The sequence below is a fragment of the Garra rufa genome, chromosome 16 (assembly GCF_049309525.1).
Source record: "Garra rufa chromosome 16, GarRuf1.0, whole genome shotgun sequence".
In the NCBI taxonomy this organism is placed as follows: Eukaryota; Metazoa; Chordata; class Actinopteri; order Cypriniformes; family Cyprinidae; genus Garra; species Garra rufa.
In genome coordinates this window covers 38,938,572-38,952,180 of record NC_133376.1, presented here as the reverse complement: position 1 = coordinate 38,952,180, position 13,609 = coordinate 38,938,572, and positions in this window count along the sequence as shown.

Here is a 13,609-nt window from a genome sequence, read left to right as displayed (position 1 = left end):
TGTACTGTGTGTATATATTATGTATATATAAATACACACACATACGTGTTTATTAAAGAAAAATATTTTAGATTTAAATATAAAATATTTATAATTTTATATATAATCTAAATTAAATACAAGTATAACTATTCATACATATAAATATTTGTTTTAATTTATACATGTATGTGTGTGTATTTATATATACATACTAAATGTGTGTTTACTGTGTATATTTATTATGTAAAAATAAACTTTTATTTTGGATGCGATTAATCGTGATTATTTGTTTGACAGCCCTAATATGTATATATATATATATATATATATAGAGAGAGAGAGAGAGAGAGAGAGAGAGAGAGAGAGAGAGAGAGAGAGAGAGAGAGAGAGAGAGAGAGAATTGCATTTAATGTTGTCCAAATGAAGTTCTTAGCAATGCATATTAAAAATTCAGTTAAAAATAAAGATGCTTTAAAAGGTTCTTCAAGCGATGCCATGAAGAACCATTTTTGGTTCCACAAAGAACCATTCAGTCAAAGGTTCTTTAAAGAACCATTTCTTTTTTACCGTTTAATAATCTGAAGAACCTTCTTTCACCACGTGAAACAGAAAGGTTCTTCAGATGTTAAAGGTTCTTTATGGAACCATTTAGACAAAACGGTTCTTCTATGGCATTGTGAAGCACCTTTATTTTTAAGAGTGTACAGTAGGCAATTTACAAAATATCCTCATGGAACATGATCTTTACTTAATATCCTAATGGTTTTCAGCATAAAAGGAAAATTGATAATTTTGACCCATACAATGTATTTTTGGCTATTGCTACAAATACACCTGTGCTACTGGTCTAGGGTTACATTTAATAATCATTATGTATCAGCATTATATATTGACCACCGGCAACTGTATATATTGTCAAATTATTTAAAATTATTAAAAGTCTTTCAGCTTATGCTGAAGAAAAATTTAGCTTATCTTTAACCCTAGTACTATAATAATTAAAATAATAAAACAAATATTATAGATAAAAAAACAGATGCTGCTGACTAGGCCTGGCCCCAAATCAAAATCCAAGCTTATGGTGATAAAATTTGATATATGAGTAACGCATTAAAACATTTATATAAACAATTAAGGTAATTACTCTCTAATCAGCAGATGCATTGATTGGCTGCTCTTGTCAAGTGCAGTTCTTCTAGTCACTCATAGACTTTCACTATGATTTTAACAGCTTTAAGTAACCTTAGTACTGTATCATGAATCTAGATGCTTAATTGATGTCATTCCATTCAGAGTGACATCCCAGAAATCGCCTATATTTGATTCTTATAGATCTTAAACTGTTTGAATAGCGTGCAAACCAATACATCTAAATCGACAAGCCCTTGAAGGATGATTACAACTTCTCAGTCAAATCTGAAATTACCCCAAGGTCACATCAGTCTATTGAGCTTTGTGCTGACTAGCCGTCTATCGACCGAACACATGCTGTTTCAATGTTTTGAGGTCAGAACAAAAGTATAAGAAATATTGGATTCATGTAAAGGGAATCCAAATGGAACAACAATTGGAACAAAACTTCCAGTGACATTCAGAGCTGTTTTTAGAGGATGACTTCAAGACTGTTACTTAAGCCAACAAGCCCACCTTCCATAAGAGTGTGAAAGGTCACTGAGGGATTTGACAGCCCTGAGCGTCTGGTCGGTGTCTCTGACAGCTGTCAGACTGGAGGAGTTCATTCTGTGTGTTGGATTTATCAGTCAAGAGAAGAGTCCGTTTCATCAGTCATATCATGTCATTGATTATGCCCTGATGTATGGAGGTCAACAACATTGTGCCTTCAGCTGCATTTGTCCAAGGACAGCAATCAATACAGTTCACACATTGTTTTCCGACACTGAAGCATGCATGATGTTTTTTTTTTTTTTCATGTATCTGTTTGCTACAACCAACGGGAGAGCATGTTGCCGGTGCTGGTGCTTGAATCATGCATATTGCAGACATCGCTCACAGTGCTTTATACCTGGAAGATGATTTAATGGGGCTTGTGTGTGAATGGACAGGCCACTGAGAGAAGACAAATCAAAGAGTGCACTTGCTTATGCACTTTCTGTTGCAACAAATTTATGAAGATTGTCATGTGGGAACATTGGGTTCAGTTTCCATAGACTGACTGATTTAATACGCAATATATTGATTGTCAAGTATATTCAGTCACACTTTAGTTTGGGGACCAATTCTCACTATAGAGTGTTTTCACAGTTCATCTTCAATTGGCCATATTGGTGACACTGAATGTAAACTGAATGTGAATGCCACTGAACCAAATGAAACTCACATATTTTGCTGATTCTTACTAATAAAATTGGTCAATTATTGTCATGTTTTGGCATTTAAGAGCATTTAAGAGTACTAAAGACTGCCAAAAGTTATAACACATCAAGAAGAAGAGTGCAAAAACTGTCTGAGGAACAAAAGGCGTTTATGGTTGGCCAAACTGAACCAGCATTTCCAGGCCAAGAATATTGACAACATTCGTGTTTGTTCTCATCATCTCCAGTCAGGTAGGTGAAATATTAGGCTAAAATCTTAATTAATATTGCTTGTGTGCATCTTTACCACTTATTAACTTTAGTTTGTCAAAATATTGCGCTTTGTCCTGCTTACTAGGTCCTTCTCTATATGATTTAGCAGCATCCACACATTTTTTTCCCATAGTTTAGACAGCATAAATAAGCAGAAAAAACATATTCAGTAGTACATTAACTGTGCAATCCATGCTGTTGTTTACATCAGAGTATTGCCAATGTGCCCATGCATCGTGACGTAAGTGCAAACCCTCTATTTTCTATTATCTATGAATGTTGCCTCAATAAACTCCTAATTGCTGCTTATTAATAATAAGGTTTAGTTATGGGGTGAGATTAAGGGATCTAAAATATGGTCATGCAGAATAATGAATTAATATATGCTTTATAAGTACTAATAAACAGCCAGTATGCATACTAGTAATATGCATACTAATAAGCAACTAGTTAATAGTGAGAATTGGTCTCTATAACTAAAGTGTTAGTATATATTCTATATTCGCAATTAAACTGCAGGTTAGTGTTTAGTTGCCTTTGCCTCATCTCATTATTGTTTCCTTGAATATACTAAGAAAAAACGTAAATGCAACAAAAACTGCATTGCAGTAATCCTTTCTTTTTTTTAATCTAAATCAATGCTTTGAACAACCTTGGAAAGGAAAATGCAGGGAAATAAAGCCAGCATGTTTCCTGACAGCATGTAACTTTTGAAGATAACATCAAACACTCACATTAAACAGACGGAGCTATTTTAGCATCTTAACAGTTGTGTCCATGTAAACAAATGGCCCTGTACTTACACCTTGTATGTGGAGAACGATCATCAGCTGGTCAGAAAAGTCACAGCAGACATCCTGCTGAAATGATGTTGCACTTCACAACTGGCAGAGTGTTAGAGACAAACAATGCAATGTTAATTCAGTCTTGTCAGTAGCATTAATTAAGTGTCATCTACAGAAGATCCAACCTGTATCATATATTATTACACAGTATTATATACTGTATATTCAAAATGTTTGGCAAAACTGAAACTTAAATGACTTTCAAAACTGTATATTACATATTGTTGATATTTTTCAGTTTTCTTTTCTCTTGCTAAATTGGGAATGTTCACTCTAACCTTGAGCATTGCTAGGATTATACTATCAGTACTTCAGAAGAGCAAGCTGATCCTGCTTCAGAACTGCTGGAGCATTTAACCATAGAAATATGTGACTTCATTATATCCTGAAGGGTAAAGTCTAACTCGCAGATCGACCGAGTCACAATGTGCCACTGTGTAGTATGCAGCAGTTACAAGCAATCTGAACTACAAGGCATAGTTCAAAAAAAGCCGAGTCGTGATTGGAGGAAATGCCCGGGACACTACAGATATGCAAAGCATGCGAGCAGAACACGCTGTGATTGGCCGGAGCGCCTCCTGTCTCTGTGCATAGTAGGAGAAGGATTGAGTAGAGTAAAGTAGGCTGCATTAGAGGCTTACTTCCCCAAGCAAACACGTGCACGCTCGTCACATGACTCCCTTTTCCACTGCCGGCGACTGACCGTGCATAGTGCTTACGCTTGCTATGTCGTTAGACAAGGATGATTCCAGAGGTGAAAGTTGAAAGGAAAATGGTCTAATCTTACACAAACACCAGGGAGCAAAGGTGACAAACAATTTGGCCAGGCTGGAGCAATTTTTACCTAAATACTGATTTAAAAAATATAAGGAATGTAAAGTATCAGATACTAGGCCTACCTGAGTGTAGGTGCATGTATGTGAGAGATATATATTGACAGACCTATATTGAGTAAATTACTACTTACCAACCAGTAGAAACATTATTTTTGCCATGTAGCTTCATTCTGAAAACATAAAAAGCATCATATTGTAAAAGTACATATAATATATGTATCAGTGGTTATGAAACACTTCTGCATATAAATACACAGTATAAGAATTAGCATTTATAACTAAAAGTGTAGTGTGGTACCTCAAGAAACAGCATCTGATAACATATTATCTTGTATTTGAGTAACCAAACCATGGTTGAGTGAAATATGTCTGAAATGTTGATTTTAAACAATGCAGCATCTCTGTTGAGGTGTACAGTTGAAGTCCAAAGTTTACTTGCACCTTGCAGAATCTGCAAAATGTTGATTATTTTACCAAAATAAGAGGGATTATACATAATGCATGTTATATTGTATTAGTACTGACCTGAATAAGATATTTCACCTAAAAGATGTTTACATAGTCTAATTTACAAAAATGACCTTTCAAAATTTGACATGCACATTTAATACTGTGTTGTTACCTGAATGATCCACAGCTGTGTTGTTTTGTTTAGTGATAGTTGTTCATGAGTCTCTTGTTTGTTCTGAACAGTTAAACTGGCAACTGGTCTTCAGAAAAGTCCTTTTGGTCCCAGAGATTCTTTGGTTTTTCAGCATTTTTGTGTATTTGAACCCTTTCCAACAATGACTGTATGATTTTGAGATCCATCTTTTCACTCTGGGGACAACTGAGGGACTCATATATAACTATTACAGAAAGTTCAAACACTCACTGATGCTCCAGAAAAAACCCCCTGATGCATTAAGATCCAGGTGTGTAAACTTTTGAACAGAATAAGGATACAGCTACAGAAGATACTTAGATGTTTCCCAGAGGACAAAATAAGTTAAATTTACCCTGATCTTCATATTGAAAAAGACTCTTAATGCATTGTTTTTCCTTCCGAAGCATCAGTGAGCATTTTAACCTCCTGTAATAGTGACGAAAGAGTCCCTCAGTTGTCCTCAGTGTGAAAATATGGATCTCAAAGTGTTCAGGATAAAAAAAGGGACTCACAGACAAATATAAAAAAAACAAACAGCTGTGGATCATTCAGGTAACAACACAGTATTAAGAATCAGGGTAAAAGGGTAATCTTTTATAAATTAAGCTATTTTTTTTTTTCTTGTGGACTATAAGTTAATGTCTCTTATGTTAAATATCTTATTCAAAATAACATACATTTTGTATGATCCCTCTTATTTTTGTAAAATAATTAACATTTTGCAGATTCTGCAAGGTGTATGTAAACTTTTAACTTCAACTGTATAATGACTGTATAATGATTTTTCTACTACATCATGTTTATACAAATAAATGATTGATCTCTTTCTTAGCAGAATTCAAATTCTGTGTTTTAAGTTAATTGGAAAAAAGCAAGATACTTTAGAAATCTGTCTTCTGGGAATAGATGAAAGCCAAAATGAAAACTCAAAACAAAATGCTTCACTTTTATCTTTGACCTGAACTATCTGGAATTCCTCATTATTCCAGCACATCAAAACAAGGGGTTGCGTTTGGACAAAGGATAGAGGCCTTTTCTCTCTGGGGTCTGTGGGCGATTGACCTGCGGGCCATGTGCATTGGTTTGAGAGAGTTCGAGCCTTAGTCATCACAGCGTGTGTGTACACTGCTGCATGTGTGGCATTCCATCACTAAACCTACAAGAGTCTTCAAAGACACACCCATCCATGCCTTCACAACAACTTTTGCTATTGTAATGTAGCTTGTCCGTGAACTAGGCTGTTTGAAAATTTGTGTGCCAAACTTGAACATAAATAATGCATGTACCAACTTCGGGCTCTATTTACACTTATGCCCATTTGCAAGAAAAGAAGGTGGATGTTGCTGCATTTAACCATGCCTTGCATTGGCAATATGGGTAGACGCCATTGCTGTAAACCATCGGAAAGCACCGTGACACTGAGATACAAATCTTAGGCCTGGTGTCCTTTTGAGAATTGTTGACGTGACCATCACAGTATTGGACAGCTGCGGGGTAGAGACCAAAAGGAGACGCCCATCATAGATTCATGCCTACAGAAGGTGCCAGCTGAGTTAGATGCATGATATCTATCAAGGCCTCCCTTGGGTTTGCTGTCCACCCAAGCAATTAAAAATTAATGAGTATGAAATTTCTTAGACCAGGGTTACCTTTCCTTGATTGGAACAAGACCCTTCTGGACTGGCTTGCTAGTTTGTTTTAGAGTCAGTGTTGTAACAATTAGACATTTGGCAGATCACTTCATATACAGGCACTTGTTTCAATAACTGTCTGCCATTTGGAAAACGGGGTTGATTTGGGTCTCAGCTGGGTCTTTGTTTTGTAGAAGATCCAGTGTTATCAGGCCATGGGAGAGGTTAAGCTATAGTCTGTGCTGATAGCCCACCTGCTGAAGCGCCGAGTGCACAGCCAGATGCCGCCCGGACAAAGTAGGCCAGATTAGTATTGGAACCAATGTGCAGACTAGTGTTCCTCCATTCAGCACTACGTTACTCGTCCTCCCCAGAGACGTGTTGATTTATGGCCACTAGCACCAAGAGGGACAAATGGCTCTAATCCCGAAAGCAGCATTTCACGAGCTCAGTGACAAACACGTTTAGAAATATTGGAAAAATGCTTAACAATCAGAGTCATAAACATTGATCCTGTTCAATGAGATGGAAGACCTTGAATTGCAAGCTCTTGGATACAAACAGAGGCACACACATGTATGAGCCTGCACCCAAGCGGAAAGCTCTATAAAGCACCAGGATTCAATAATGTGCTTCTGAAGGACATTATAAGAGTTTGATAGACTGTCACCTCAGAAAGAGGACAGATTGAGAAGCAGGCAGGAATGAGAAGAAGATGGGTTTTTTTTTACATTTATGCAATCTTTGGAAGCCCGCAGGCATATCTGGAGATATCGTAGGCATATCTTGACATTTACACGATGGAGAATTATAAACAGAGTCGAGCTTGAAGGAAGGCTAAACAGTGCAAAGGGAGTCTCTCTCCACATGTGACATTCACACCAATTTCGAGCAGTAGGATCACATCGCTCACACTTTTAGCACAAATGGACTATGCAAATGAGTTCCACACAATAGCCAGTGATTACCCAAATGCTTAGTCGCTTTGAGCCAGTTCTAATAGTATGACTGCGGATTGATGGAAGGAACTGACCCCTAGCCTCTCTCTTTCTCTTCGCCTCTCTGCACTGCACTGCCACATTGGAGCCACGAGACGCGGGGCCTGATAACCCCGCTGTCTTATCGCAGAAGCACACTCCCTTGGTGCCGAATCCGAAGGTAATTGAATCACGCACAGGACTATTTGTCTGATTGTGAACGGTATTTAAAAAGAAGACAGTCAGGTGGCGACTGGGTTTGCTGGCTTCTGCTTTCAGAATGATGCTGTTGGTCCAATCCTTGCTGCAGTGGTTAGTCATACGGGGATTATACAACAGCTACAACTCGCTTCTTTCCACCTTGTGCTCACCAAGCAAGAAAATGGAGCTAAATATAAATGCAGACGGCAGCATCTCTGGAAAGGTCAACAATGCATTTGGAGGAATGAAGATTATCGCGTGTAAACGCGACTTAGTTGCAGCATCTAACTCAAGGATGGGAATCATGGATTCTTTCATAACTATTACGTAAGAGGAGCTTTTCCCTAAAGATGATCTTTCCTCCCGTTCACATCAAAGTCTTGAAAAAGCTTGAAGTGTAAATTTCTGACTGCTATGACTAGATCCTTCGTAACCCCTTTCGCGATGATGAAACGGCAGAGTTTGACACTAGATTCAGGCCATTAGGTGAGCTGACATATCTTATAACTTATATTTAGTCTCTGCATTATGATCCCATGTGACTTGGATAGTCCTTGACAACCCAAACAAAGCCGTTCATCTTTTCTCAGGATCGCACGGCTGGAGGCCACACCGCTTGCATGCCCACACGCTGTCAGTGTTTTCACCAAGTGCCGTACCCAGAGCAACTTTATTATCACAGGCCTCCAGCAGACAGATTTGCTTACCGAACCAACTAACTAATGGGGTTTCCATTGGGATTCATATATGCTTGTTCCTTAACAGGAACATTGATGTTTCGCTTAAAGGGTTACTCCACCCCAAAATGAAAATTTTGTCATTAAATTCTTACCCCCATGTCATTCCAAACCCGTAAAAGTTTTGTTCGTCCTCAAAACACAATCAGTGCCCAGAAAAGTATGAAAGACATTGTCAAAATCATCCATCTGCCATCAGTGGTCCAACCATAATGTTGCATAAGCAAAGAAACCAAAATAACAATTGTATTTAACAATTCGTCCCCTCCACATCACTGTAGCACCATTTTGGAGAGTATACACTGGACACAAACAGCGTATGTTTATATATGCTTTGATTCAGATTCATACAAAAACAGCATATTCGCGTGACGCAGCTGAAATAGAACAGGGTACAAAGGATACTCTCCAAAATGGTGCTATGGTGACGCAGAGGAGAAGAATTGTTGAATAAAGTTATTTTTGTTTTCTTTGTGTACAAAAAGTATTCTCATAGCTTTGTAAATGGTTATGGTCTAACCACTGATGGCAGATGGACTATTTTGACAATGCCTTTCATACTTTTTTGGGTATTGACAATGGTATTTACCTGGAAGTCTAGTAGCTGCGTTTCCTTTGAAATTGCAAATTGAAAATACACCTAATGGAAATGCATCAATTGCGCAAAAATTCCCATACGTTTTTACGCTTGCATGAGGTGGTTTTTCAGGCAATTTGAAAAAGGAATATTTCGCAAAACAGCAATAGAAACTTTTTTTTTAAGTTTACAGGTCATATTCAATTAAATATAGCCCAGAAATTGATTAAATATTGCCAAAGTTTTGCGCAAATCTCTAATGGAAACGTGCCTATTATCCAAAATATTTTAAATTGTGTTTCGAAGACAAAGTTTTTAAGAGTTTGGAATGACACAGGGGTAAGTGATTAATGCCTTTCACTTTCATTTTGGGGTGGAGTAACCCTTTAAACGAAAACGGGTCACTATTCTCGTTCTGCATGTGTGGAAAAACGTCTTATGTCTTTGATTTCCTCTCTAAACAGCTGTTGTTGGAGGTGGACCAGAACACCAGCTTACAAAGTCTGCTTAATGTAAGCACAGCTCCGAAGGCCAGAGGGAGGGCCTTTGGATTCAACCATCATTTCATCCTGCCCAGAGGACGTCAGCCATCACGATGTAATTAATGAGTATTTACTCATCTGTTAAGGTACATCCTCTGACCTTAAAGCCCTTGCTGTTCTCCCTTCCAGTTGGCCGGAGAGTTTGGGGGCTCGGCCGGTAAAAAACTAAGATGAGTTGAGAGGAAAGATGATGCTAATAAAACTGACAGAAAGCAGATAAGGATTATTTTTACGTCCACTGAAACAAAGCCTTACCTCGTTGTGACCTGCTGCTATGAGATGAGAGCTTTTTCCAATTACACAAAGATTATACAGCACATGACCCACTGAGAAATCCCCGGCCCCATGCAATCTGCAAAAACAAAGCTAGCACAAAAACCTGGGCATTTCATAAAAGCAAAGCCAAAAAGCCAGAAGACGAAGGAAGTAGGATTTTCCCCTCATGAGGGGAGTGTGAGAATCAATCAGGCTGAGACAGGTCTATGACAACACATTCCCACAAGACAAGGAAGTGAATCCTGATTCATCGGTGGAGGAGGAGGAAGTGCAGCGGGTTTAGGCAAGATCACCCCTGCAACGCAGACATGGTCATCTAATACTTTAGTAGATACATTCATCTTCCTGTCTCACTCTTTTGCACGTGTCTAAAAAGCAGAAAGCGGTCTCTGCTTTTGGTCCTATGAAACAGATTTGATATTAAACATGGAATAAAGAACAGACTATCTTAACAGACATTATTGTTTTCAATTTCTGTACTGCGGTACTTAAAACACATCCTTTAAGCAGGCTAGCTGACCTCTGGCCACTATGATAGAGAATCAGGCCCATCCTTTTTCAAGAACTGTAAAACGGGAGTTTATCTGCGGTGTAATTGAATACTTATCAAATTTCAAAGCACTACACATTCTTAGAAATGATAAAATAAGTATAAAATAGCATTTGTAAGAGAGCAAAGGGTAAAGAGCATGTGTGCCAATAAAGACTGTTTACGTCGTATTTTACTAGTAAGGCTTTGTGATGTCCCAGATATCTGCAAGGAAACAAGGAAACCAAAAATGAGAATCAAAGGAATAGAATAACACAAAAAGTCAACTGTTTGTTGTGATTTTCTGTGTAAGATGTGTTCTGCATATTTATTTCTGGCACTGAACAACAAATGCAAATGCAGCTGATGTGATTTAATTTTACTCTCAAATACTACAGGTTTACATGAAGAAACAGAAAAGTGTCCTTTATTCTAAACTCAACTCCAACTGATATTTAGGTTGGCAAGCTGCTATGCGAATTACAGTACTCTAAGCATAAAAAAGATACAGTAGCATAAGCAAATATTAAAAAATATTTGGTCAAACAGATGATTTTTAACAATGTTTTTATTACTATTTTCCTTTTGAATGAATATTGATATTACTGTTTCTACACTATAGTTAGCAAAATAATGATTATAAATCAACATTATTTAAAAAAAATATCTATATATATTACAGTGCATATGCTAAAAAAAACAGTATATGCTGGTTAGGTATGTTTTGATGCTGGTTTTAGCTGGTTTATGCTGGTTCTTTGCTGGTTAATGCTGGTCCTTTGTTGGTTAATGCTGGTCCTTAGCTGGTTTATGCTGGTCATGTTGCTGGTCAAGGACCAGCATAAACCAGCAAAGGACCAGCATAAACCAGCTAAAACCAGCATCCCAGCAACAAAACATAACTAACCAGCATATGCTGTTTTTTTCAGCAGGGTGGGATTGCAGTTTCCACAAAGAACGTGTTCGATACTGTTTAGAATTTGCCCATAATAAGGCATCTAGTTTAAAACAGCCCTCAAGTCAAACTATTGTGTGTTTAATTTAAATCATGCATGGCGGTGTGAGGACCCTATTGGAACTGTTCAGCAAAGTGTTTCTCGTGCTGGGCTTCACATAAACTAATGAAATTCGGAAGACACATGTAACACATCGATACCTACAAAAAAAAGTCTCTCTGAGCAAAATCCAAAACTCAACAGGAGGTCAGTTATTTTTAATTTTCATGCCAAATTTTGAGACGTTTTTTCTATTTTCAGGCACTGTATTTAAATAAACTCTCCTCCTAGAGATTTATTTAGATCAACACCAAATTTGGTCAGCCTAACCTAAAGCCATTTGTGATGTTAAATTGCAGATATCATGAGTTTTCATTTAAGGGCGTGTCCGTGCCGGCCTGACAAATTTCGAATTTTGCTAGTTTTGCTATTGCTCTAATAACTCAAGCTTTACTTGTTTGTTAAACTTCCTGGTCTCAACACATCTAAAGGCCAATACTCAGTTACAATCATAGCGCCACCTGCTGGCAACAGGAAATTACTTATTTTACACTACCTTAAACATACTACCAATCTACACCAAACTTAACATGTTTGATAGAAGACCTTGCCTGAAGACACCTACATGCCAGTATTCAGTTATAGTCATAGTGTTCATGTCAAATTTTGTGACGTTTTTGCCATTTTCAGGCATTTTATTTTAACAAACTCTTTCTATAGATTTAATCAGATCAACACCAAATATGGCCAGCCTACTTTAAAGCGCTTTGTGATGTTAAATTGCAAATATCTTGAATTTTCACTGAAGGGCGTGTCCGTGGCGGCCTGACAAATTTTTATGTTTTGCTATGAAACAGGAAGTTCTCATAACTCAGGCATACAATGTCTGCTCTGCCGCAAACTACACATGCTCGATATGAGTGCTGGCCTGAAGACATCAACATGCCCATTTTCAGTTACAGTTATAGCGACACCTGCTGGCAACAGGAAGTGACATGTTTGACTCCATAACAAACTCCTCCTATAGATTTAATGACATTAACATTATATTTGGTCAGTCTAATCTAAAGGCCTTTGCGATGTTAAATTGCGAAGATCACGAGTTTTCGTTAAAGGGCATGTCTGTGTCGGCGTGACAAATTTTTTGATGTTTCGCCATGTGAAAGGAAGTTGTTGTAACTCAGCCATACAATGTCCAATCTGCCCCAAACTTCAAATGTTTGATAAGAGTCCTGGCCTGAAGACATCAACATGCCAATATTCAGTTACAGTTATAGCGCCACCTGCTGGCAACAGAAAGTGACATGGTTTACTCCATAACAAACTCCTCCTAGAGATCTAATGACATCAATATTATATTTGGTCAATCTAATCTAAAGGCTTTTGCAATACAAAATTGTGAAGATCATGAGTTTTCGTTAAAGGGCGTGTCCGTGGTGGCCTGACAAATTTTAATGTTTCGCCATGGAAAAGGAAGTTGTTGTAACTTAGCCATACAACTTCAAATGTTTGATAAGAGTCCTGGTCTGAACACATCTACATGCCAGTATTCAGTCATAGTCATAGCGCCACCAGCTGGCAGCAGCAAGTTTGGCACCTATAATTGACTCACATATAACTGACTTTTGAGTAACTTTACTTTGTGTCTTACACAATTTTATTGTGGATTATTTATCTTTTTTTGTCATTTAAATTAATACTGGGGTGACTAAATGGCATCGTAATGTATTTTTAATTCCCCTGAGGGAATCCAAGGACAGCGTTAGTTTGGCCAAGTCTTGTGATACTCAAGACTGCCAAGTTCTCCGCTGCCCTCCACGCCATGCAACCTCAGTTACTTGGAATGTTTGCATTCATTATCTTATCTATCCAGACTCAATCTAGCGATAAGTGTTGAGGCATAAAACGCTGTTGGTTATTGTCTACAAAAGAAAGTGGTGATTCCAAGATGCTGCTCTAATTCCTTTTATCTGCAGATCATTATTCACTAATGCTTTACTGCTTTCTGGTCGAATACCTCAGAGAATGTCTAATTAAAAAATCATTTCACATGGAACTCTAGAGCTAATGGACACCTGTGAAGGTACTGACAGGAAATGTGCATTGTTTGAAACTCTCTTGACCTCTGAGCTGTGTTCCAGATGAGGGACTGCGTGTCACAGTAACTGCACTCGCATTTTTTTACAGCAGCTCCAAATCACAGCTGTCAGATTCTCTCAGTTCAAAAAGGATTCAAATTGAGATTTAAGA